The sequence below is a fragment of the Geotrypetes seraphini genome, chromosome 10 (genome assembly GCF_902459505.1).
Source record: "Geotrypetes seraphini chromosome 10, aGeoSer1.1, whole genome shotgun sequence".
Lineage (NCBI taxonomy): Eukaryota > Metazoa > Chordata > Amphibia > Gymnophiona > Dermophiidae > Geotrypetes > Geotrypetes seraphini.
In genome coordinates this window covers 49962157-49990009 of record NC_047093.1, presented here as the reverse complement: position 1 = coordinate 49990009, position 27853 = coordinate 49962157, and the positions used below count along the sequence as shown (strand labels likewise).

At 41.9% G+C, this 27853-nt stretch overlaps 1 protein-coding gene across 8 annotated transcripts in view; it reads right to left on the bottom strand.

Moving 5' to 3' along the window:
• SPTAN1 (spectrin alpha, non-erythrocytic 1) overlaps positions 1–27643 on the bottom strand; it is a 160683-nt gene extending 133040 nt beyond the window's left edge. For 4 of the 8 annotated variants that reach the window (XM_033960198.1, XM_033960199.1, XM_033960200.1 and 1 more), the window contains exon 1: positions 26144–26162. The gene's annotated coding sequence lies outside the window, so the exon portion shown is untranslated. Of the gene's footprint in view, positions 1–26143; positions 26164–27497 lie in introns of those variants that run through there. The other 4 variants (XM_033960194.1, XM_033960195.1, XM_033960197.1 and 1 more) reach the window with 2 other exon arrangements.
• Positions 27644–27853: the final 210 nt, after the last annotated feature.

Here is a 27853-nt window from a genome sequence, read left to right as displayed (position 1 = left end):
CGCTAAAATCCGCTACTGCAGTTTAGTAAAGGGGGCCATAATGCAAAATATAGACAGCAGATATAAATTATCAAAATAGACACATTTTGATCACTAAATTTAAAATAAAATCACTTTTCCTGCCTTTGTCGTCTGGCGATTTCATGAGTCTCTGGTTGCACTTTCTTCTTCTTGCATGCAATATTTCTTCCCTCCTTTCTGCCTCCTGCATGCTTTGTCTCCTCCAGTCCTCATTCCATTCCCCAACCAATAACTCTGTCCTTCCACGAGTCCAACTTTTTCTTCCTCTCTCCCTGCCTGCCCCCTGCCACCCGATACTCCATTCCCTGCCCCCTGACACACTCCATTCCCTCCCCCTTTCATTCCTCTCTCCATGCCCTCCTCCCCTTTCTTTTCTGTCTCCCTGCCCCCCTTTCTTTCTTTCTCTCTGCTGTCTTTCTTTCTGTCTCCCTGTTCTACCTCCCTGTCTTTCTGTCTCCCCTTTCTTTTTCCCCAAGCCACCACCAGGGCTGTCATCTGGGAACAGGCCCCCACCATCTAGGAACAGGCCCCCAAACCAGCGCTGCCGTTGGCGAGTTCTTCCTGTTTCCCGACACTGCAACAGGCCAGCAGCCTTCCCCCTAATGCCAATTCTGACGTCGGAGAGAAAATTCCAGGCCAGCCAGGCAGCGATTGGCTGGCCTGGAACTTCCTCTCCGACATCAGAATTGATATCAAGGGAGGAGGCTGGCTTGCCTGGCGCTTCTAAAGTCGCTGCTGGCCTTTTGTGGCATCGGGGAACAGGGAGAACGCAAAGGCGACTCGCATTGCCTTTGCGATTGACCTTTTGGGCACCCCTGCCATAGAGCAAGCATTGTTTGCCTTAAGATTTTAAACTTTGAATCTGCTAGTCACGCAGTTATTAGCTGTAAATCAGCTAGACTAAGTACAGCTTAGTGAGAGAAGTTTGGAGTACAGTATTACCACTTCAAAAAGTATGATGTACATTCCCAGCTTGCCTTAACTATAGTAGATGCTGGTTGAGTATAGATTTTATGGAACAAGAAATCCTAAAGAACAACTGAACTGTAAGTTTATTTCTTTATGCTTGATATTAAAGAAACTTGTTCAAGGGACCACAGAGTTCAGTCTGGCAATATTACTGGCTAGATTTAAAGAGTTTACCTGCCTGGGATCCTCTGGAGTAGCCAGCACAGGTGACATCATCAAATCCAAGATGGCAGCTCACATACTGCCTTGTGTGACAGAAATGACCTCATCAAATTTAAATGGTGATGCCCATAGTCCCCCACATGACAAGAAGTAATAGTTAAATATGGCTGATACCAGGACTATGAAAAAAGTGATGTCATCTGCCATCAGAAATCTATAGGCACTGGGCATGCAAGGTGTGATGCTCTTCTGTTGTCAAAAATCTGCCTATCAATGGTTTTATGAGTACAATCACCCAAGACAGCACCACAAACTGATTATGTTTTACAGGACCTGCCTGTTTTTCCCACATTGTTTCTGTCTCTTTTTTTCAGAGAATAGCGATTTCAAACCGTTCTTTTTTCTTCAAATGGAATTGCAAAGTCCCGTCTTGTACTGAAAGAATTCCCTCACCAGAACACCCTTTCTTCCAGTCCTAAATATATAACACCTCTCCTTTTCTTACAGTCATAATACCCACAGGCAGGCAAGCATAGATTTACAAGATAGAAAAGTTTGTAGAATTAAACTGTTTTTCTCTCCTTGTACATTCTCTCTCATCTCTGGCTACTATTTACAATCCTATTTCTCAATGGCTCATTATCTTTATGTGAAATTACAGTTCTCTCCCCATGGGGAGAGCACAGGGAAGAAGGATTTTGCTCCCTGTCATGACTTACAAGTAACACAAGCATTCTCATCCTCCTCACCCCCTCTTTTTTTCAGCTACTGACAAAACCTGGTTACCATAACAACCCATGCCAGCTCCTCTTCCCCTCCCCCTCTAGGTCAGCAAGGAGTATTCCCGCCCTATTTCCCTACCCCCACACAGAAAGAAGCTTAGAACTAGAGCTACTTCAGCAAAAACCAGACACTACAGTATCTGAACAATACATAAACTGTACAAACGTTAGTTCGTGATCAGGGTAAAATTACCCACTCTCTGTACTGCATGTGCTGTAACCTTTTGCACAGTAAAAGGAATAGGATAGCACAGATTTTCTCTGTCTTTCAGAAAATGCAAGAGAAATCCAATGCTCTTGACAACATGAGATTACACATTCTTCCAAAACAAACAAACAGTGATGATATAACCAGACATCAGGCAAGAACAGAATAAAAAATATATATTTTTCATATATGGATAGGCAGAGAGACCCACTAGAAAGTAAAAGGAGTTTTGTGCTAGATTTCAATACACAGCCCTAGGAATATTAAAAGAGGTTAAGGTATGGTGACACCACCCTGTTTCCTGTTATAGAGCCAATCCTGATAGCAGAAAAATTCTTTATTAACAAAAATTGTTTGAACACACCAACTGTATGTTCACCATTAAACCCAATCAAATTGTGTGGTGTTAATCTGTCAACCTATGTATAAAGAACTGTCACAAATTAGTATCTATTTATACACTCTATGGATTCATTACCAGTAACATTCAATGGTGATCAGATTTAGAGTACAATTCTGGAGACCGCACCTTCAAAAAGATACAAACAGGATGGCATCAGCCCAGAGGGTAACTACTAAAATGGTCAGTGGTTTTCATCATAAAGCCTATGAGAACAGACAAAGATCTCAATGCGTATATTTTAGAAGAAACATGGAGAGGGAGAATGTGATAAAGACATTCAACCTTTGTTGCATAAATGCACACGAGACGAGTCTCTCAAACTGAAATGAAACTCTAGAATGAAGGCACTCAGGATGAAGGTATCAGATTCAGGAGTAACCTAAGGAAATACTTCATGGAAAAGGTGATGAATTCATGAAATGTCCTTAAAGTGGAAGTGATGGAGAAAGACTTATCTTAATTCAATAAATCTTAGGACAAGTACATAATATATCTAAGGGACAGGAAGGGTTAAGAAGATGGTATAGATGGGTAGATTGGACAGGCTATATGCGATTTAACAACTTTCGTGTCATCAGCAAATTTAATTATCTCACTACTTATTCCCATCTCTAAATCATCAATAAATGTTAAAAAGCAGCAGTCCCAGCATAGACCCCTGAGGAATTCCACTATTTACCCTTATCCACTGAGAATATTGACCATTTAAACTTACTCTGTTTTTTGTCTTATTACTTCCTATCCCATGACTTTCTAATTTCCTCAGAAGTCTTTCATGAGGTACTCTGTCAAATGCTTTTTGAAAATCCAAATACACAATTATCAACTGGCTTGCCTTTATCCACATGTTCATTCACCCCTTCAAAGAAATGCAGTAGATTGGCGAGGCAAGATTTCCCTTGACTTAATCCATGTTGGCTTTCTCTCATTAATCCATGCTTACATATATGCTCTGTCATTTTGTTCTTTATACGTAATAGTCCCTACCATTTTGCCCGGCACCGTCATCGGACTCATGAAATAACTAATAGCTAATATGCAAGCTAATTTTTCAATTCTATCAGCACTCTGGGATGTATACTATCCGGGTCCAAGCAATTTGCTACTGTTCAATTTGTTAACTTGACCCATTATTATAGTATTACAGAGATTTGTTTGAGTTTCCCTGATTCATCAGAACTGAATATTGCTTCTGCCAACCTCAACTCCCCCACATCTTCCTTGATGAAGACCAAAGCAAAGAATTAATTTAATCTCTCTGCTATGGCCTTGTCTTCCCCAAGAGCCCCTTTTATCCCTCAGTTGTCTAGTTGTCCTACCGATTCTCTTCCCGGCTTCTTGCTCTTAATACAGGTGTTTTTTTGCTTCCAGTGCAATCTTCTTTTCAAGGTCTCTTTTTGCCTTCCATTTGACTTTCCATTCTTTGTGCTATTTACAATTATTTTCAGTTGGATCCTTCTTCCACTTTCTGAAGGATTCTCTTTTGGCTTTAATAGCTTCCATCAAAGTGCTCAGATAAGAAAATCATAAAACACTTGTAGAGAAATGGAAAAAATTATAGGCAAGATAGAAATTTAAAAAATTAATTAATTTAATTTTAATTTAATTTAATTCTTATATACCGCTAATAACCGTGAGGTTTCTAAGCGGTTTACAAAAATGATGCATTAAAAGATACAATAAATAAAAATAAATAAGATAGGTACTTGGAAATTCCCTAACTGTCCCAAAGGCTCACAATCTAACTAAAGTACCTGAAGAAACAATTTATGAAAAGTAAAAATAAAAATATAAAGACAGAGGTAGAGATAGAGATAGAAATGAATATTCTAACAAGTAATGAATAAATAAGTTAAAGATAGAATTAAAAATAATAATTAAAGTAAATAAAAATAGAGAGAAAAAATAAGTATAGAGAGAAATAAAAATAAAATATATTCCAAAAAAGCATTAAGATCTGATGTTAAATGATCATAATAATTACAAGCCAAAGAATGAAAAACAAAAAAAAAAAACACGTTCAACTGCCATCAACCCCAATTCCGATGACTATCATCTGAGGTCCCGAGATTCCTCCAAGAACAGGCGACATCTCTGGCAAGGTAATCACCACCACTGCCGCACATGATGCGAAATCCTCAGAGGCAGTCCCTATGGAACGGGGGAGGAGTGAAGATGGTATCAGGTGCCCTGCTGGAAAGGGCTCCCGAACTGACCGTTGGTGCTGAGCGCCGGATTGCAGTTCTCCTCTGTCGGTTCTCCCTTGCTGGAACGGGGGAGGAATGAAGATGGTGTCGGGTGCCCTGCTGGAAAGGGCTCCCGAACTGACCATTGATGCTGAACACCGGTTCTCCCTTGCTGGAACGGGGGAGGAGTGAAGATGATGTCGGGTGCCCTGCTGGAAAGGGCTCCCGAACTGACCATTGGTGCTGAGCTCCGGTTCTCCCTTGCTGGAACGGGGGAGGAGTGAAGATGGTGTTGGGTGCCCTGCTGGAAAGGGCTCCCAAACTGACCGTTGGTGCTGAGCGCTGGATTGCAGTTCTTCTCTGTCGGTTCTCCCTTGCTGGAACGGGGGGAGAAGTGAAGATGATTTCGGGTGCCCTGCTGGAAAGGGCTCCCGAACTGACCGTTGGTGCTGAGCGCCGGATTGCAGTTCTCCTCTGTCGGTTCTCCCTTGCTGGAACGGGGGAGGAGTGAAAATGGTGTCGGGTGCCCTGCTGGAAAGGGCTCCCGAACTGACCGTTGGTGCTGAGCGGCTGATTGAAGTTCTCCTCTGTCGGTTCTCCCTTGCTGAAACGGGGGAGGAGTGAAGATGATGTCGGGTGCCCTGCTGGAAAGGGCTCCCGAACTGACCGCTGGTGCTGAGCACCGTTTCTCCCTTGCTGGAACGGGGGAGGAGTGAAGATGGTGTCGGGTGCCCTGTCAGCAACAGCTACTTTCTTTCAGAGACCAGTCCCACCCAACACCTAAAGAACTGGAAAAATTTAGCATCTAAATGTAGTCAGAATAGGCTGAGTTAATGTTTGTTATTGAGATGTAGTAAACCAACAGATATGACAGATATGGTTATATCAAGTCACAACCCTATTCAGGAAGAATAGGATAAAAGGAAAGAATGACATCCATATAAAAAAATATTAAAGCATGAGAATTGCAGGACTTACAAGGTAAGGAGGCAGCACTGTGGGATAATCTGAAGAGGATATTAAACACTTATATTGATGTGATACAACACATCTTTATCAGTAATGGAAATGGACAGAGCTGTAAATGAAGATATTCACCGAACAACAATGAAAAGGAAGGTGTACTGCTACATATTGATTTGGCAACGTTGGGATATCTCAAGATGTTAGTACCTTCTAGAAGTTGGGAGATCCAGGATTCTCTTCAGTGAATATTCCAACAACTGGTAATTGACCCTATGAGGAATGGGAAAATAATGGACTTGGTTGTCTTATGTTAATCAGGTTTTCTATTCTGCCTTTACCTATTCATTTCAAAGTTGGCTTATATTACAAGAGGTTGGATCAGTTACCCAGGAAGTTACAATGGACAGTTTGACATGGACATTCAACAGAGTTGCTAGTACAAGTAGATTAGTACAGTTAAGAAGGGTAAGTGTTTTTGATGTCAAAATTACCTCTAGAGCCTGCCTCGGGGCCTTGGCTCCACCCCCAAGGACTGCTGCCTCTTCTTCAGCCCTTTGAAAAGGGCGAGCCTAATGGCGCACTGCTGTTTGGCACGCAGTCTAAGGCGCGAGTCAAAGGCAAGCGCCCACCTTAGCATGCACCTTCGCAGAAAGTCACCCAGAACTTAAAAACAAGAAACTCTGCTCTTCATTTGTTGGACAGTGATTCAAAGAAGAGATGTTATTCAGGATTCTACATGCTATACCTCTCTGTACTTAACTGTGAGTTGGGTGAGAAACTAAGATAAAGTTTTTGCACTCTGCATTCGATTGTTAAACATGTAATGGTTATACAGTAGATTGTTATAGATTCTTAAATGGGTGTGTGATTTGCGTAGTGAGAGTTAACTCCCTCAACATAATCATTACTACCTGGAATTAGTTTCTTTTCAAGAACTCAGTAATCTGATTAGTGTCAGCTAAATAACCTAGAAATTGAGAGTGATAGGGAAACCAACATAGCTACCACGACAGGAGGGTGACACATTAATCTGCAAACATGAATTTCCTATTGATTCTATTGATCTATTTAATAAGCGATAGCATTAAAGATGTTAATTCACTCTATCCACATCTACACTCAATCCACGTTCATGATCTATATATTAGGTTCATAATTAACCAACAGGAAAATAGAGTAAATCACATTAATGTAATCTCAAGTAATGGAAGGCATCAACATACCCTTAAAAAAAGGACAAGGGAAGTAAAACCTATCAGAACCACTACAACTACCAAACCTATCACATCCGCTTCTGTTCCCTGTGCATATCTTAATACTAGATCTGTTAGGAACAAAGCTTTTTTAATTAAAGATTGGACCATCAGCAAGCAAATAGCCTGTCTTTTTCTAACAGAAACATGGCTATTGTCTGAAGAAGATCCAATAATAAATGATCTTCTACCAAATAATTTTAAAATTCACATGCTAAACCGTGATGGAAGAAGAAGAGGGGGAGGATTAGCAATTCTTAAGGAAGGATTCTTAAGGAAGGATTTGAACTTGAACTATTGGATTCCAAAATGACTAATCAGTTAGAAATATTAGCCTGTAAAATTAGCAATAAGGAACTAGAAAATTCAATTTCCTGCATATTATTTTATGTCCCGCCAAAAAGCTGGCTAAAAGCTAGAGGACTTTTGCGAATTTGCTCTACATAATTCAATTACTCCTTCATATAATATTATTGCAGGAGACATAAACCTACATCTAGACAAAGAGGACAATCCAGATGCGAAAGACTTTAAAAACTTTCTATCTTTGCTTAATTATAATCTCCCTTTACCTACATGAAAAAGGCCATCATTTAGATGTGGTAGCTATGGCCACAAAGGAGATTTTAGACCCTATTTCTATATCTGATGGTACCTGGTGTCACGATATCTGGTCCGATCATTTTACTTACTATTTCAATTTAACTTGGACCCATTTAAAATCCAAAACATATCCAAAGATAAATAGAGAACATCTCACAAGGGGTCATATCAATTCAGAGGAATATTAGTCACAATATGAACTACAAGCAGAAATAGGAGAAGGGGTTGATTTTTGGGACCACTGGATGAAAACTAACACATCCGTTTTAGATAAAATTGCCCCTAAACGAAATAGCAAAAACTGCTCAAATAAATATAACAAATGGTTTGACACCAAACTTCTAAAAATGAAACAATTAGTAAGATGATTGGAAATAATTTAGAAAAAAATGGGAAATTTGTCAGACCGGAACAACTGGAGATCCAACATAAAAATCTACAAACAACTGATAAAAGAAAAACATAAAGATTTTACTCAGCCAAAATCAACTCATCTAATAATAGCTCAAATGGAATCAATACAAAAGAGCTGTTCAACTTGGTTACAAATTTATTTGACACCACACGCTACACTCAACTCATGCTAAACTACCCTCAGCAAACGATTTAGCACAGCATTTCGATTCAAAAATTAAAAACATAAGAAATAACTGTTTAACAAATGACATATACGAACATCAAATAACTAACATACAAGGAAATGAAATACCAGTGGACATGACTTGGAGTTCCTTTCAAGATTTAGAATGGAATAATGATATCAAATTATATAACAAGTACTCTAAATCGTACTGTTTTGGACCCATGTCACCCAGAAATTATGAAAGCAGCTCCATTAGACTTTAAACTATCTTTGCTGAATTATTTAACTGATAACTAAAAAATGGAAAATTCCTCACTAATAACGGTCGTATCATAATAACCCCAAATCCAAAGAATTGTAAAGAATCATCAGCATTAGTAACCAACTATAGACCAGTAGCATCCTTCCCTTTTATTGTAAAAATCATGGAAGGATTGGTACATGCCCAATTGATGGAATACCTTGATTAGTTCTCTCTCCTACATGAAACTAAGTCTGGTTTCCAGACCTCTGTTTAGCACTGAGATAGTAATTGTGGCTATCTTGGATAATTTACGGTTCTTGTTTAGTAAGGGCCTTAATGCAATTTGATATGAGCTCTGCCTTTGACTTAGTGGACCATGGGAAACTGTTACAATGCTTAGATGCAATTGGTATCAGAGAAGAAGTGTTAGACTGGTTTTGAAGTTTCCTTATGTCCCGCACCTATCAAGTACGTTTTAATTACGATTTCTCTGATATCTGGAGCAATCCATCTGGTGTGCCGCAAGGGTCACCATTGTCCCCACTGCTTTTCAATATCTACAAGTCATCATTAGGTGCACAACTAACCCAACTGGGAATAAAATTATTTAGTTATGCAGACGACTTTACAATCATTATCCCATTCGCTACCTCTCTCTCGGAAGTCACTCCTAAGGCAACAGAAGTACTACACTCGATGGAGCAATGGATGACTGAATTCAAACTGAAGCTTAATCCAGAAAAAACAAAAAAAGTTTTTTAGCTTCACCACACCCACTTGACACTAAAACATCACTGTGCATCAATAAACATAGTTATCCCATCCAACCCACTATGAAGATATTGGGTGTAACATTGGACCAGAGTTTAACCATGAAAGACCAGGTGGACTCTTTAGTTAAAAAAGGTTTTTTTACTCTCTGGAAGCTTTGGTCCATTAAAGCATATTTCGATGTAGAATCCTGGTACAATCCCTTATACTGAGTCAACTAGATTATTGCAATATTGCCTACCTGGCAATCTCCCAGAAGAATATGCGGCAATTATAATTGGTGCAAAATGCGGCAGTCAAGCTAATTTTTGGATTGAAGAAGTTTGATCATGTGACACCTTCCTACCGACTTCTACATTGGCTACCGATGGAGGCACGCGTGAAGTTTAAGTTCGGATGCTTTTGCTTTAAGGCACTATTCGGTTTAGCCCCTAAATATATAACTGACCTCTTCTCTTTCTCAAACAACAGATATAAGAGAAGCTCACACTCAAATTTTGTTTCCCCACCAGTAAAAGGATATAAATTTTAAAAACAACATCAACATCTTCTCTCACATCAAGCGGCATTATGGGGCAAAGATCTGGAACAATTGCTCACACATACTACTTATGGGGAATTAAGGAAACACCTAAAAACATACCTGTTACTGAAATATTTAGGCAATTAACCTGTACAATCCTACTCCACAATAACTGATCTCTAGCGCTGTTAATAACTAGCTTCTAACCTTGTTAATTCTAATTAATTTGTAACATCTTTTAACCACTGTAAACCGCCTAGAACTTCATGGTCCTACGGTATATAAACTGTTATTATTATTATTATCTAGGATCCAGTTATCACCAGCCAGTATCAGAACAGACAGTGACAAAACAAGGTCCTTAGGCTCAGAGAAACTTAAGATATGGGAGTACTTTAAGGAGTTTTCAGTTGTATGGGAAAATCTAGGGCAAATAAAAACACTGAACAAAACTGAAAGGAGATATTATAAAGGCAATAAATGTTTTTAAGAAAACGAATAAAGGATAAGAAAGAAAAAGTATTATGGTATCAAGATGCTTTTAATTCCAAACTCCAACCTACCTTCTTAGCATCAATATCTGTCTTATCATTCCCTCTATAATTCCCCCACCTGAGCACTGTGTATAGAAGCACCTTCTTGTCCCCTCCAGGGATTCAAGATAAAGTTAGACAAGTTGCTGCTGAACCAGAACGTACGCAGGTAAAGCTAGTTTCAGTTAGGGCACTGGTCTTTGACCTAAGGGCCGCCACGTGAGCGGACTGCTGGGCACGATGGACCACTGGTCTGACCTAGCAGCGGCAATTCTTATGTTCTTATGTAAGCTCTTTTGAGCAGGGACTGTCTTCTATGTTTTGAGGTAAAGTGCTGCATAGAAACATAGAAGATGACGGCAGAAAAGGGCTACAGCCCATCAAGTCTGCCCACTCTGCTTACCCATATGTCTAGTAACGCTATAGAGATGATTAGTAGTAGTAGTTTTTCTGAAGTAGTAGCTGAAAAGGATTAGGCTTAGGCAGAGTAAATGTTTTAAAATATTTTTCTCTTTAGATATTGCGTTTAATAGCTGGGGGAGGAGGGTTGAAAGGTAATTAGTTTATCATAGGGCAGTTTTCTTTAAGTATTTGCTTAGAAGTATAAGAACACAGTCTCTTATGTGTTACTATTACTAATGCCCTAACACAGTCCACATTTTGACATTAAGGGCTCCTTTTACGAAGGTGCGCTAGCATTTTTAGCGCATGCACCGGATTAGTGCGCACTAGCCAAAAATCTACCACCTGCTCAAAAGGAGGCGGTAGCGGCTAGCACGCGTGGCAATTTAGCGTGCATTAAGGCCCTAGCGCACCTTTGTAAAAGGAGCCCTAAGCGAAAGGTTTTTCAATGGGGAGAGGCCCTAATGATTATTTCAGAAGATCACTCTAGATTAGATATGATGGTTTTGTAACACAAACTAAGCTGCGATGGCAAGCTTATCAACTGTTAAGCAGACTTATTTCATAACAGAGTGTGTATGGAAGATGAGGATTGTTTAACAGATAAAATGGTTGAGTAGGTTTTAAAATTAAACGTGATTAGGGCCTTCGAGAGTGTGAGCTCCTGTTTCTCACTCCTCAATGCTATTTACATACATGATCAATACATCTGTTGTTAAGAGCCACTCAGCATTTTCTGTACTTAAAAATGTATTGTAATAATGTAAAAATTAAAGCTGTGGAAGGGGAGAGGTAGGTGGTTTAGTTATATTGTACCATACAACATTTTTCTTGTTTTTGTCTATATGATTGTTTACTGCAAATTCAATAAAAACAGAATTTTAATAAAATGAAACATGAGACATTGTATGATCATTCACACTGTTTATTGTATTTTTTGATTCAATAAAAAGATTTACATATAAAATTAAATAAATATTAACCACAAGAGATCACAGAAAGAGGAAGACAGGTAACAATATCTCTAAAAGTAAAATGATGGGAAAGTAGTCTGGAAAGTGAGTATACAAATGGAGGAAAACAGGGGCACAACATCTATTTTAGATTTGTTAGTGAGAGGAGGATGTGCAAAAGTGGCACAGACGAGGGTAAAAGGGAAGACTATATAGAAACTAATAGTGAAAAACAGAATTGCTCTACATATATTTGGTGTTTATTGAGGAAGGAGTGGGAGTAGGACCACAAAAAAACTGACACAAATTGGAATGGAAGTGAGAGATAAACCATTTCCAAGAGACATGCAATTTTCCATGTAAAAGTGGTATATAACGAGAAATAAATCATATATTAATTGTGAATATCCTGAAAATAAGGTTGGCTACTCTAAGTCCACAAGACCCTAACCCCCTAGACCTTGATTAATCTCCAGCCTTATCCTCACTTTCCAAATTGTGTGTGTCTATACTAGAGAGTTGCATGGGGACAGAAATCCCACCCATCCCCGCCAGGATCATCTCCGTCCCCACCCGTCCCCGTCAAGATCCTCTCCGTCCCCACCCGTCCCCGCAAGGAATTATCTCCATCCCCGCCCGTCCTCATAAAAAGCAGCAATTATTTCTGACAGGATCATCAATTCCATAGTTTCTTTTGTGTTTGTGCTGCTGTTTTCCTTGTGGAATCTCTTTGGTGGAACCCTTTTTTTGTTTTCTGTTCAGATAATTAACTTATAAACCCCCTCTTTTACTAAAGCTGACGTGTCAATTATATTATATGGCCGAACCCTGCTTCCAAAGCCTTCCATCCCCGTGGGAGTTCCGTTGGCTAGAGGGGAGTCTCCGTGGGAGTCCCATGGATTAGGGTGGGACTCCCGTGATCCCCGTTCCCGTGCAGACCTCTAGTCTATACCAAGTTGTCTTGAAATGAGGGTGGATAAAAATCAATTTTTTTAAATCTGATTTTTTTTTTTAATAAAATGCTTTTATTTGTGAGACAAAATTTTCTTTCCATCCGATTGAAAACCCACACTTCATTAATATGGTTCAGTCACTGAGACCTGGATATAGTACAACCAGCAGAGCAGATGTTACAGTGAAACTGCTGGATAAAGTATATGACAGAGAAAAATGGAGCAATGTGTCAAGGTCTAGAGGTAAAATTGTTAACCTAAGTCTTATGGGTGGACTAATGTCCACAATAATCCTGTTGTATGTGCTTGTACAACAGAAAAAAGGAATGTCTTTCTTGCAGAAACAACTGATATCTCAGGAAAAGCACATACAGTAGAATGCTTACAGGAAGTAGCAGCAAATGGTATAATAAAATGTGAACAAAAATTCAAATATCTAGTCGCAGTTCAGTCACAGACAATGCTGCAAATGTATATAAGATAAGAAGAGAATACAAAACTAACAACATTTCCAGAGCAATAGGCGAGTCATTCTAGACAAGTGGGTTCTCTCCCCATGACGAGCCATCTGCATAAGGAATCAAATCCAGATTTTTTTCTCCGACTCTCCTCTACTTCAGAGGGAATTCTGCTGCCACCTGCAGTTTTTCCCTTCTGCATGTGAGCCGAAAGGAATGTTTCTGTTCTGCTGTCTCTCTCTTTTATTATTTTTTTGAAGTTTCGAAGTGTTTCAGTGCTGAGCTTTTCCATTTAGCCTGCGGTGAAAAGTAGCAGCTGACAGGCCAATCCCTGGTGGTACTGGTTAGCCAGCCTGCATAAGTATAATTGAAGCATGGGGCTGTCCCAGCTTTTTCTCGCCCACTGCTAAGCAGGGGTTTGAGTACAGGCTGTTAGGCACCCTTAGGAGGCTCAGTGGTGTCTCGCAGGGTGCCAGTTGCATTTTTTTTTTTTTTTGCCTCCTTCCCCCCCCTTCTGAGTATGCATCCGTCAGTCTGGGGGGGACGGACGGTCAGGTTCTGTGTCTGACCGGCAGCCCAAAGATCAACTTTGAGGAGGCATTCCCAGACTGAGGCAGCAATTCTTCTCTATCCAACTGCTGTTCAGAGCTGAGGCAGACTACAGCACAGGTCACAGTGAGTAAGACTGTTACAGCTTATAAGGTAATTCGGGAGGGGGGCAGAAATTCAAAGTTTTTAAGGTTGCTGTATGTACCCCTGTGTTCCCCCACCTATAAAACCTCCCTAAAATTACTGTTTTTGAACCTTGCTAAATGTGCTTAAATCACAATTTGTAGCAGCAGTCATCTTGGATTTTAGCAATCTTTTTTTTTCCAAATGTTTCTTGCAATTTTTGCCTCAAAAGTTGTTGGGATAGAGTCCTTGGGCTCTGATTACTCAAATACATGTCAAGATTGCACATAATTTGTGCCTCCAGTGTGTCCTTGCACCGGAAAAGGTGGGAGCACCAAACTTAGCCTCTCACCTAACTAAGAAGGGACAAAACTGGCAGCCAGCCCGTTGGGGCAGCTTTTTCTATTTTTTGGGGCCCTGTAGAGCTGACAGAACCATGCAAAAGGACGCAGTCACCCTAAAGCCCAAGAAATACAAGATTAAGTCATCTGGGGGTGATACTAAGCTCCAGGGTCCAGAGGCTTTCCTGGACATATGAAATTTTTGTGGAATGCCTCTCCTGAGAGCCGTGCTTCTCCTGCACACTCTAGCTGTGCCTCGGCCTTGTCTCCCAGTGGCTTTGCCTCACCGGGCACATCTTCTTTACAGTCTGTCGCTATTCCAGATTTGGGACACTGCGCATGCAAATACTGCTGTGAACCGCTGTATTGTATTCCACTGAATTCTACTGTATTTTGTGTCTTCGCTGATATGTCTTAGTTCTCTTGCTGTGAACCGCCCGGAACTTCCGGTTGGGCGGTATATAAGAAAATAAATTATTATTATTATTATTATAATACCCATTTTGCAGATCCCTTATATATCCAGGGATGTTCTTCCTGTGGCTGCAGATCAGGGAATGTATGCTGGCTCTCAGAATCCTGCTCTAGCCTCTGAACCAGGGGAGCCATTTGATCTTCTTTAACTCAGCAGTGTTTCCGGATCTTATCTTGGGGTCCCTGCATGAGTTGCGCTTGGGACAGACAGTTCCGTCTACCTCCTCTTCTTTCATGTGTGGAGAGCTCAGTCCGCAGTGTTTCCCTGGCTTCTGGACATTAATATCCTCATCTCAGAGCAGTGGGATGCTCCAGAGGAGGCTCTCAAAATAGTGAGAGCCAGGTCCCATTTGTATACTATGGCACAGGAGTGTCAGCAACTTTTCAGTCAACTTAGAGTGGATTCCCTAGTGGCTCAAGTCACCGAGCGCATCTCCCTTCCAAGTGAAGATGGCGTGGTGCTTAAGGACATGCAGGAACACCGAATTGATGTCATCCTCAAGAAGCTTTTCAAAGCAGTGGCTCTGGGAGTCAAGGCAGCCTCAGTGGTGTCCTTTGTCACTCGCGCTATCTAGATTGCACACTTTGGAGTCTGAGGCAGTCAAGCCTCTTCCACAACTTTTGGATTATGTGGCTGACACCCTGTATGGCATTCTTCGGGTCCTGAGTAAAGCGTCTGCTTATTCGATCTCTGCTCACAGAATGCTCTGGATCAGACAGTGGGCTGGTGATTTCACTTCGAAGGATACTCTTGCCAGACTTCTCTTTCAGGGGCAGTTGTTTGGTAAGGGCCTGGATGATCTTATGAATTCTGTGTTGGCCAGGCACCCAAAGATCTTGCCTGATACCAGACCCCAGCCCTCTTAGGGCTCTGAAAGGTCTAATTTTCATGGCTCCAGGCATTATTTACAGTATTCCAGCTCCTTGGCACAGAGGCCTTCCCAGAGCTACAGGCAAGAATTCTCAGGACTCAGATGTAACCAGTCCTCCATTGCCCAAGTGGCTCCCTTGGCCAAAAAGTCACAATGACACCAGTTTGGGGGCTGCCCTACTGTATATAGAGGCAGACTCTTAGCGTTCATAATCCAGCAGCTACCAGCTGGAATTTTCCCAACCTCTGACAGATTGGTTTGTAGACTCTCCAGTGGGATGCCCAGAAAAGGCCATCAAGGCACAAGCAAAAGCAACAGTCCAGCACTTGTTAGACATTCAGGCCATAGCGCTGATCCTGCCCAAAGACTCGGGCTAAGGCAGATACTCCATATACTTCATTGTGCCAAGGAAAGGCTCTGATGGAGACCCATCTTGGACTTTACTAACGTGACCACTGCATCAAAGTGCCATGCTTCCATATGGAGATGGTTCACTCCATCATAGCAGCAGTTGCCCCAGGGGCGTTCCTAGCCTCTCTGGATCTCAGAGGTCTACTTGCACATTCTCATCTTCCCGGGCCACTGAAAGTTTCTCAGGTTTCATATGCTGGAAAACCTTTATAAGTTTTCAGTGCTTCCTTCTGGTTTAGTGATAGCTCCTCGCACATTCACCAAGGTGATGCTGGTAGTGGCAGCTTACCTACACAAGATGGGTTTACAGGTCCATCCTTACATGGATGACTGGCTGATTAGGGCTCCCTCATTATGACTGTGGATCAGGTTCTTCAAGTCCTGGAAGACCTGGGCTAGATTGTGAATTACAAGAAGAGCCATTTGACGCCGACACAGTCCCTGGAATATCTGGGTGTCTTGCTGGACACAGCAGTTGGCCATGTTTATCTACCAGAGGCACTTAAGTTATGCTCTCAGATGTGCTGTCTTCTGGACAAGGCTGCTCCATTGACGTGAGACTATCTCCAGATCTTGGGGTTCATGGCAGTTGCAATCAATGTTGTGCCTTGGGAAAGGGTTCATGAGTCCCCTCTAGCAAGCGTTGTTCTCCCGCTGGTCCCATCAGACTGATGCACTCCAGAAGTGCCATCCTTGGACTCTGGAGGTTCAAGCCAGCACGAGTTGGTGGCTGAGGTCTCTATGGACCACTTCCTCAGTGGTAGTCACAACCGATGCCATGCTCCACAGCTCATTGCAATTGACAAACAATTCAGGGGCATTGGACGCCCTCTCGGATGTAATGGTCGATCAACTGGATAGAGCTGTGTGCCATTTGTTTGGCTCTGGTGAAGCTGCAGGAGACAATGGATAGCCAAGAGGTAAGAGTTTTCTCTGAAAATGCAACAGCAGTGGTATAAGTCATCACCAGGGAGGTACCAAGAGTGCATCTCTGGCTCTGGGAGCTCATATGCTCTTCCATTTGATGGAGAGTCATTTCCAGGCACTCTTAGCAGCTCATGTAGCAAGAGTTGACAATATTCAGGCAGACTTTCTCAGCAGACAGACCCTGGATCCGGGCAAGTGGATACTGTCCTCAAAGGTATTTTAAGCCATAGTACAGTGCTGGGGTCATCCTCACTTCAACCTCATGGCAACAATGAAGAACAAGCCAACAGATGCTTCAGTCGAAGAGTAGAGCCCGGAAGAGAGGGTCTCAACACTCTAGTTCAGCCATGGCCTCAGGGAGCTTTGTTGTACATTTTTCCTCCCTTGCTCATGATTGGCCGAGTCATTCAGTGGATCAAGGCCCATCAAAGCAGCATAATTCTGGTGGCTCCAGACTGGCCTCGCAGGCCTTGATATGAAGATCTGATGCAGCTTTGCAAAGGATGTGACCTGCAGCTTCGGGCCTGTCTAGTCTGTCTAGAAGAGCCAGATCAATTTGCTCTTATGGCATGGATAATGAGCGCAAAGAGCTAGAACTAAAAGGCTATTCGGACGTGGTTGTTGCTCCTCTTCTCAAGTCTAAGAAGTCAACTATGGTCTCAGCTATGGAAGACTTTCAAATATTGATGCACCTATACATGGGTGGTATCCATAGTGCTAACATTCCTCCAGGAGTGTCTGGACAAGGGCCTCACTGTGGCTTCCTTTTGGGTTCAAATCACTGGGCTCTCTTGTTGCAGAAGGGAGTGATTAAGGAGGATAAAGAGGTAGCTGAGAGGTTGAACACGTTCTTCTCGTCGGTTTTCACGAGCGAAGACACATCTAATATACCGGACTCAGAGGAGCTCATGAGTGGGGAACAGGCCGAAAAATTGGAGCACATAGAGGTAAGTAAGGAGGACAGATAGACAGGTTAAAATGCGGTAAATCACCGGGCCCGGACGGGATCCACCCAAGGGTTCTGAAGGAACTAAGACAAGAAATAGCGGGCACAATCCAGCATGTTTGCAACCTATCCTTGAAAACTGGTGAGGTACCAGAGGACTGGAAATTGGCGAATGTCACACCTATCTTCAAGAAGGGATCGAGGGGTGACCCTGGGAACTACAGGCAGGTGAGCCTGACTTCAATTATAGGGAAGATGGTGGAAGCTATGATCAAGGACGGCATTTGCGAGCACATCGAGAGGAATGGCATACTGAGAACAAGCCAGCACGGATTCTGTAAGGGAAGGTCATGCCTAACGAACCTTCTGTATTTCTTTGAGGGAATAAGCAGTCGGGTGGACAATGGGGAACCCATAGACATCATTTACCTCGATTTTCAAAAGGCTTTCGACAAGGTGCCACATGAAAGGCTGCTTAGGAAGCTGTGGAACCACGGGGTGGGAGGGGATGTGCACAGATGGATCAAGCACTGGTTGTCGGGTAGACTGCAGAGGGTCGGAGTAAAGGGCCAATATTCTGACTGGCGGGGAGTCACGAGCGGTGTGCCACAGGGATCGGTGCTGGGGCCGTTACTCTTCAACATATTTATCAATGACCTGGAAAAGGAGGCAAAGTGCGAGGTTATAAAATTTGCAGACGATACCAAACTGTGTGGTAGAGTTAGGTCCAGGGAGGAGTGTGAGGACCTGCAAAGGGACCTGGACAAGCTGGAAGACTGGGCAAACAAATGGCAAATGCACTTTAACGTGGAAAAATGCAAGGTCATGCATATAGGGAAAAAGAACCCGTTGTTCAACTACAAATTGGGGGGGGGGCATTGTTGGGAGACAGCAGACTTGAGAGAGACTTGGGTGTGCTGGTGGATGCATCACTGAAGCCATCTGCACAGTGTGCAGCAGCCTCGAAAAAAGCCAACAGGATGCTGGGCATCATAAAGAGGGGCATAACAACCAGGACGCGGGAAGTCATCATGCCATTGTATCGAGCGATGGTGCGTCCACATCTGGAATACTGCGTTCAGTATTGGTCGCCACACCTCAAGAAGGACATGGCGGTACTTGAGAGAGTCCAAAGGAGAGCAACGAAACTGGTAAAAGGGCTGGAACACTGCCCATACGCCGAGAGGTTGGATAGGCTGGGGCTCTTCTCTCTGGAAAAAAGGAGGCTCAGGGGAGATATGATAGAGACCTTCAAGATCATGAGGGGCATAGAGAGGGTGGATAGGGACAGATTCTTCAGACTGAAGGGAACAAAAAAGTACGAGGGGGCATTCGGAGAAACTGAAGGGAGATAGGTTCAAAACAAATGCAAGGAAGTTTTTTTTCACCCAAAGGGTCATGGACACTTGGAATGCGCTACCGGAGGAAGTGATCAGGCAGAGTACGGTACAGGGATTCAATCAAGGATTGGACAGATTCCTGAGGGATAAAGGGATCGTGGGATACTGAGAGAGGTGCTGGGATGTAACACAGGTATAGAAAGCTAACCAGGTAATAAGTATAGAAACCCAACAGGTCGTGCATGTGCAAGACCGGAGGGTTAGGACTACGATGGGAAGATAGGACTTCAATGAGAAACCAAGGTGGCAAGGGAGCCCCTTCTGGTGATTCAGACAGGTCGTGACCTGTTTGGGCCGCCGCGGGAGCGGACTGCCGGGCAGGATGGACCTATGGTCTGACCCGGCGGATGCACTGCTTATGTTCTTATGTTAACTCAGGATCATACTCCTAGACTGGCATCTCATCCAGACATTGCTAGATTTCTGAAGGGGGCTCTTTGGATTTGGCCTTCAATCAAGGCTCTTCCCTTCATGGGACCTTAACGTGGTTCTGTCCGGACTCTCTAAAGTTCCATTTGAGCCTCTCAAAGGTGCATCCCTCTTGGATTTGACGCTTAAGGTGGTTTTCCTGGTTGCAATCACTTCGGCGAGATGTTGTCTCAGAAATTCAGGCTCTCTCTTGTAAAGAGCCCTTTCTGAAAATCTCAGAGCCTGGGATCTCCCGTCAGACTGTTTCTTTTTTTATGCTGAAGGTAGCTTTGGCTTTTCCTGTTATTCAGGAATGGCGTTTGCCTGTCTTTACCCACAGGTCTAAGTCACAAGACCGCATTTTGAAGAAGTTAGACATGTGAAAGGTGCTTCTTCACTATTTGGAGGTCACCAACGAGTTTCATTCAACTCTCACCATTTGTTTGTGCTAATGCATTCCTCTAAGCAGGTGCTCCCGCTTCCAAGGTCACAATTTCTAGATGGATACGTAAAGCCATTTCATCAGTCAACATTGTTTCTGGAAAGCAGTCTCCTCTTTCTGTCTAGGCAGACTCTACCAGGAGTGTGACCTCTTCTTGGACCAAAGCTATGGCAGTCTCCCCAGAGGAGACTTGCAGAGCAGCTACCTTGACCAGTCTGCATGCCTTTGGGTTCTTGGTTTTGGAGACCAGCACAATCAGCCCAGCCTAGATTTCTGGGACTGCTTTGATATGTCCCACTTGTCTAGAATAACTAACCTATTGCAATTGAAAAAGATATTATGCCCTTATCTTGATAATATCTTTTCCAGTAGATAGGTGAGTAATTCTAGACTCCCGCCCTATCCTTCCTGCACCAGCATACTATATCATTCTGTTTAAGCCTCTCCAAGTTGATTCTTGGATGCCAGTCAGCCCATTGGAGTCCTGAAGATATCTGTATAATATGTTTGAATTCATACAGGGGTATTATTTGGGCTCCTTTGATATTTTGTTGGCAATTTCAGTGTTTGTGCTCCTATGTTACTTTGTTTGAGCAGAACTATTGATACTTGGGGAAATTCCCATGAGCGTTCCTACTTCACGTGTTGTCGATGGAGTTCTCTATGCTTGGGTACTAACTGTAGTTGGAAGCAGAGCTCCCAATAAAGTAGAGGAGAGTCAGAGAAAAAATCTGGAGTGAATTCCTTCTGCAGATGGCTCGTGGCCATGGGGAAGGAACCCACTTGTCTAGAATGACTCACTTATCTACTGGAAAAGATATTATCAAGGTAAGGACAATTTCTATATTGTTGCAGTGCTCATTTGCAGCACCTCCTAGCCAAAGGTTTCAGTATCTCAGAAATAAAGACTAGTGTTGTTTAAATTGCTAAATGCTTCCGTAACAATCATTCTACAGCAGCAGCTTTCAAAAGAAGAGTGGAACCAAGTTAATGTTTATTATTAGGTTTTTATATACCGCCTATCAAGGGTATCTAAGCGGTTTTACAATCAGGTACTCAAGCATTTTCCCTATCTGTCCCGGCGGGCTCACAATCTATCTAATGTACCTGGGGCTATGGAGGACTGAGCGACTTGCCCAGGGTCACAAGGAGCAGCGCGGGGTTTGAACCCACAACCCCAGGGTGCTGAGGCTGTAGCTCCAACCACTGCGCCACACAATGCTTCCACAAGATGTTAGATGGAACTCTGTAGTGGACTCTGATAACAGTTTGTGAAGAAAACCAAGAAAAAATAGGTGGCACTGTTACAGCCAAAATCATCAACATTGGGCTTAAGAGAAATGCTAATGACATGATGAGAATCCTGAAACCCATTTCTGAAGCTTTAAACAAAATACAGGAAAATAGTTGTTGTATTGCTGATGCTGTTGAAATTTTGAAAGAACTGAGTGAGCACTTAAAAACAGAACTGCACAATGACAGAATTAAATTACATGGAAAATCTCAATAGGACAAGCACTGTCCCCAGTTCATCTTCTTGCAAATATTGTGAACTTCCGGTACCAGGGTCAAACCTTATGTGGTGAAGAAGAGGAGTTAACTATAACATGGGTATCCAAGACTCATTTATTCCAAATTGAGAAACTGTTTGAGATCTAATAAAGCAGGAAAGCTTGTCTTTCTTTTCCAGATTATGAACAAACAAGAAGATGAAGATGAGTAAGCTACAGAAAATAGTATTAAGTCTTTCATGTGTGGGCCTGGCTGATGGTCTAAGTTGTTGTTTTTTTAAAAAATATTTTGTTTAACCACATCAGTTAACATGGAAATTTAAGCAATGCAATACAAGACTACATATGCTATAATGTTATTGTTTTGGTTAAATTAAACTATTTGTTATTGTTATTAAAGTAATGATTATTTTTCTCTTTCAATAAAGTACAACACAAAAGTTTTACAAATATGAATGATTAACCTATTAAACTGGATATAGTTCACCTCGCAATAATTTCATAATTATTATAAATACGCAGATAAATTATATAACCAAATCAGTAAATTTTTTTAATTACTATAACTGTAAAACTAATCTGAAAGTTGTAAATATTAAAGATTATACCAGCAAAAATGAGTCCTTCTGTAGAAAACCATGATTTAAATCAGGTCTGACTAATGATTTACCATAAATCAAATCCACCCTGGTTATAAAGCAGCTCTCCATGAGTCCTCTCAGTCTTTCTTCATATATCTGGTTCAGTCCTTAAGTTAATATCCTGTATTAGCAATAGGGCAATGAAAGGTTAAATCACAAGGTGCATCACTTGAAGCAAGTCAGCATGGGGGTGGCGCAAACAGGGCAACTGCCCTGGGCCCCACATCCCACTCCAAAGTACCCCATACCTTTTAAAATGCAAAGAGGTCATCAGCACAGCAGTAATTCTCCAGTGCTGTTTGCAGTTTCCTTGGCACTGTTCCCCTGCAGCAGTCCGGCTCCCCTCTGATGCAGCTTCCTGTTTCTACTTGGGTATACCATAACCCTACTCCCCACTGCCCATCACCCTAGCCAGTAGATTAACCATTCCCCCTAACTGTATCCATGGCATCCTGTTTGTCTCTTGTCTGTATTATAAGCTCTTTCAAGCAGGGACTGTCTCCTTCATTCATGGCTCTGTACAGCGCTGTGTATGTCTGGTAGTTCTACAGAAATAGTAGTAACTCATTGCTCTGATCAATACTCCATATCACAGTGTAAATATAACTGGAGAATACTAATCAGGTGGAAAACAAAATAACAAATCTAACACACTAAACTGAGCTATAACTGAAATGTTCTAGTTATAACAATCAATGTACCTTAATGCTTTTGTTTTTAAGTACAAACAAAATGATTAACAAATTAAATCAAAGCTTTCTGCTCTTTATTCACCCTAATTAAAAGAACTTTTCTTGCTGCTAGAATAACCAAAATAAAAGGCTCCCTTTGTAAGTCAACAGAAAGTCTATTTGAAACAGTGCTTGGTCTTGCAATAATGAACTCTCTTTCCTGCAGCAGATCCACTGACATAAGCGTGCATCTTGTCAAAACAGCAGTGGCTAGGGAGCCTGGTGTGCAAAGCCAGCAGTGCTGCAGAGTTCTGCAGTCAGAATATGAAGTATTCTCGGAACTGCAGTGTCCCCCTCTTCCAGCTTTCTACATCTTGTCTGCAGTCTCTGACTCGGGTCCAATACAGAAAGGGTTAGCACAAAATCTGCACACAATTTTCTGTGCACACGATGCAGAAAAGGGTTTTGCACAAAAAAAACCCTTTGCATTAGACACCAGCACACAGCGCATTAAAATAACGGTAATGAAAGCATCAGGACTGATTAGCTAATAGCCTCGAGTCTTCAGCACAGTTCTCTACAAGCACAATGTAGGAGCTTAAACACCAGTTCTGAGGATGTGATGGGTTAGCTTGTTATTCAGAAGTAACCTATGTGAGGATTTAATGTCTTTTTTTTTTTTTTTTTGCATAAATTCACCCCAACACCCCCCACCTCAATGGGAAGAGTGGAATAACAGCCTAATGGCTAGTGTCACAGTGTGAGAAGCAGAAGAACTAGGTTCAATTCTTACTGCAGTTCTTTGCGACTCTGGGCAAGTTACTTAACCCTCCATTGCCCCAGGTACAAAATATATACCTGTATATAATATACCTTCTTCCTGTGGCTACGATCAAGGTGGTTTACATATCAAATCTCAACCCGTTTTCCCTCAGATCGAAAAAATTACCACCAATCTCTGATCCCCCACCACCAGAGATGCCCTGCTCCTCACAAAAACAAAAAAAACCTTGGCCCTGGCCCTTCTTTTCCCCCATCCTTCCAATCCCACAGATAACCCCCCCCCCCCCAAAAAAAAAAAAAAAAAAATTCCCTGGTAGTCCAATGGACCTCAAACCCCCTGGAATGCTCCCCATGTACCATTTAAGAGACAGAAATAATGCCTACTCACTCCTGCCTCTGCGCTGCCATTTTTCAAAATGATAATGCCTGACTCCACCCAGTGCATCATAGATGCACCATACAGGAGCCAGTCTTTCAGTGAAGGAGACTGTGGCATCATTTTGGAAGAAGGCAGAGCAGAGGCAGAAGCTCAAGTGTGGTGTCTCTAGGACCATGGAATACTAGACTACCAGGGAATTCTGGAAGCGTCATGATGTCTCTGGGGTTGGGGAATGTCCACTTGACTACCAGGATGTTTATTTTTTAAGCTATATGGAGGGTGAGTGTGCACTCGACTGTCAAAGATTTTGTGGGGACAGGGAGGAGGCAGCAGGCATTTTTGTGCCTCCCTTCCTGTCAGTACTCATGCACAGACAAGAAGGGAAATACTGCATTTTGTTCACTACAGCAACACTTAGCAGTAATTTGCAAAAACTGTGCATTCAGTTTGAATTAGAAGTCATGCACTAAGCTACCAGTACACAGTTCTAACACAAGCTTTCTAAATCAGCCCCTCAATAATGCAAACTGCATATAGCAACTTCACTGTCTGATGTTTTATCTTAAAATCACAATAAAATATTATAAATCCCTTTCTCATGGCACTAAGTGGCGAATTTAAACTGCATTTTCCAATACCCTGATAGTTAACCTTGCATTCTTCACATTAGTCAAGTGCCAGAAACAGCCGCTGCCCCTCCCACTGCAACTGTACAGAACAGATAAGGTCAGCTGTGGCTAGAAATTTCCAAGCTGCCAGCGAAGAGCTGACTTACTGCTTCATCCCCCACCCATCCAGAACACATACTCAGGCGCCAAGGTTTTCAAAACAATTGGGGATGCCAAACAATACTAATTACCCCTCCCTGAACACAATGAAAAAGCTAGTTCCAACTTGTGAGTGTTTAGCACCAACTAAACTGGCTCCTATGGTCAAATATGTAAAAAAAAAAAAATAGAAGCCTGAAGACCGAGACACCACAAAAAAACATAGCCTCCGACCTAGGACTCAATTTTACAATGCACGCCTGATTTCATTAGTAACTACCCAGAACAGTTCCTCTTGCATCCATCAGCACCGCTTCTTCCAATCTATGTGATAGATCAATGTCATTGGTCTTCTCTACCCCTTTGTAAATCCCTCCTCTTTGTAAAACCTACTTATCTCCACATTGTAAATCTCTTTATTAACTGTCTGCCAATTTATGCTGTAGTTCGCTGACTGTGGTCAGCTTTACCTCTTTTGTAAACCGCTTAGAAACAAAAGGTTTTTGCGATATATAAATAAAAATTGATGTTAAATTTGACTTCTGATGAGTACCACCTTTCTTGTCCTCCCCATCACCCATATCATCATTGTACACCATAGGCATCAATGTGAAATCAGGTCAACAGAGGAAAACCAACATTACCAATCTAGTCTGCCCAGTAAGGTTGTTAGGGTTGTAATTGCTCCTCTATGCAAGTTCCACCTACCCCACCCTCTTACCTTCCTTAATAGAAAAGTAACAAACATTACACTGGTAACTGACTCAGCAGGTAAATACTGGTTGCTATGGGGGGGAACCATTGTTTCTACATTTAGCCAAAAACTTCATATCTTTATTCTTTGTAAACACTATTTTTTTTTTACTATATCTACCACATAGATGAAGATCTTTGCCAGAGCCAGAATGTGACAGACACAGTAGAGAGAACATTTTGGCTTCTGTAGAAGCCTCTGGCATCCCACAGCAAATCAATAGGAATGTGAGATCCGTGTTACATTCCTTCGACACAGCCAGCAGCTGCAGAGCTTCATACTAAGGCATCAAAAAATGATCTGTAGGCATGTTTTCCATACTACACCTTCGAATGCAAAATAACCCACAACAAATTAAGCCACTTTGGTACCTTATTTACTGACTTCACTGTTGTAACCCTGATAAATGTTGCTTTGGAGGAAACCAAATCTACATAAATATGATTTCGGTGCTAATATTTTGATTTTATAAATACCAACATGCATGTTTTATTTTAAATTTTAATCCATAGATTTTAATCAAAGAAATTCCTCATTATGATAAACCCTAATTAAAAATAACAGCACGACATGCAGAGCTATGAGTGTCGTTATGCATCAGTAAAAAGACAAAGGAACACACAGCAAACCATCAAAAACTGAACAGTAAAAAAAAGGGGGGAGCTTAATAAGCACACAGAAACATGAATGTGTGTGTTAAATAGGATCAAACAGTAATTAAAGATCAAGAGACTAGGAAAGGCACCCCAGAGCATGCACATTGCACAATACCTGAATTTTGATTTTACGGAATGACGACATGATAGAAGAATGTAAAGACTACAGGAGGCCAGGGGCGCATAAAACACAAAATAAACATTTGTTTATTCATTCTCAAAAAAATTATGCACAATTTAAAAAGTAAATGCATTTTGTGTAAATGCTTTTTAAAACAAATTACTTTATAATTTCTTACTAAATTTTTAATGCAATACTCATTGACTGCAATTCTTACAACAGATTGCCTAGCGAAACATAATGCAGTCACCATACATGGCATACCAGAAATAGCTTCACGATATCAGCAAAAGGTGTGGCCATATCTACAGATACCAGTACTGTATTTCACACAAACCAGGAAAAGCTGTGCAGAGACCATTAACGTTTAACCACTAATGAGCAGAAAGTATCACTAATTGTTTGGATAGTTCTCATCCAGGCCTTTTCTGTTTTTAAATTGCTATTTAGTATTTGAGTACAATACCTCTAGTATACTACAAAAGCTAGATTGGTGAACATAAATAAAATCAAAACCATCCATCAAGACGTACAATGGCAACACACAAACCCCAGTATAACCAAATGCGCAATTCCATCGCAAGACACTATAGGTTCTTGGTACCATCTACATATAAAGAATTAAATGATGGAAATACAAGCCTGTATTTCACAACTAGATTCTTTGCATCTTGAGTTATATGTGTAAGACTTAACTATGCAAGTATTCAAAGATATAGCTAAAGCTATGGAGCTCACAGAAGTAAAGGAAGGAATTAAGACTGATCTGCGGATAATTTTCATATTGGTTCAATAAAAGGGATTAAGAACCAATATAACTAGATTAACACGAATTACTGCCCAAATACAATGTTTCATTCGTTATTGATAGCTTGCATTATATCATGTAAGCATTTCTAGTTGTCATACTATATACAATTCAAGTCTATTTACTTATAAATGTTATAATGTTAAGTACTACTAAAAGTCGCCTTGGATAGATATTTACTAGAGGAGAGAACATACGACAGATCTACTGCTCTCATCAACACTGGCTCTTTGAAATAGTTTGCAACATATGCAGTTAATATCTAAATGTTACATTTCGGCGTACATGTGCACATCTGCTTCGCAGTGTAGACGTGACCTCACCAGGCAGCCTGCAGTCTCTCCGACAGCCCCACGCCCATCCTTACCACTGTCACAGCGGCCGTCCGAGAGGAAATACTGTACACTGAACTGACGGCGCTATTTCTAAACCAACAGCGCGTCGCTTCTTAGCGAACAAGACCCAGTAACCAGAGAAGAAGTTCGGGAGGCAAGGGCGCGAGTTCGCGAATTACTTCTCTCCCGCTTTCAGTGCACTTACCGGCCACCTCCGTAGCTCTCACTCCCTCGCGTAGAAGCTTCGCTGCAGAGACGCGCGCGCGCCCAGCCCGCGCCCTCTTATGGCAACGCTGACGTCACCATCCGCAAGGCCCGCGCATCGGACTAGCAGAGCGGCGAGATCGAGGTCGCTCCGCCTCTAGCCTGGGCTGCTGGCGGCTGCGTATCTCCTGCGTTCTCGGGCGGGTGACCTTTGCTCGTGATGTGTCCCTAGTGATGGTTTTTCGGTACAGCAAAATGTAATGTGATAGTTGCAGGACAGTTTGTGTGCTTGGTTTGAAAACCAAACAAACGTCTTTTCCTCAAAACTTGTACCGATAGTGTGCAAACCCTCCCATT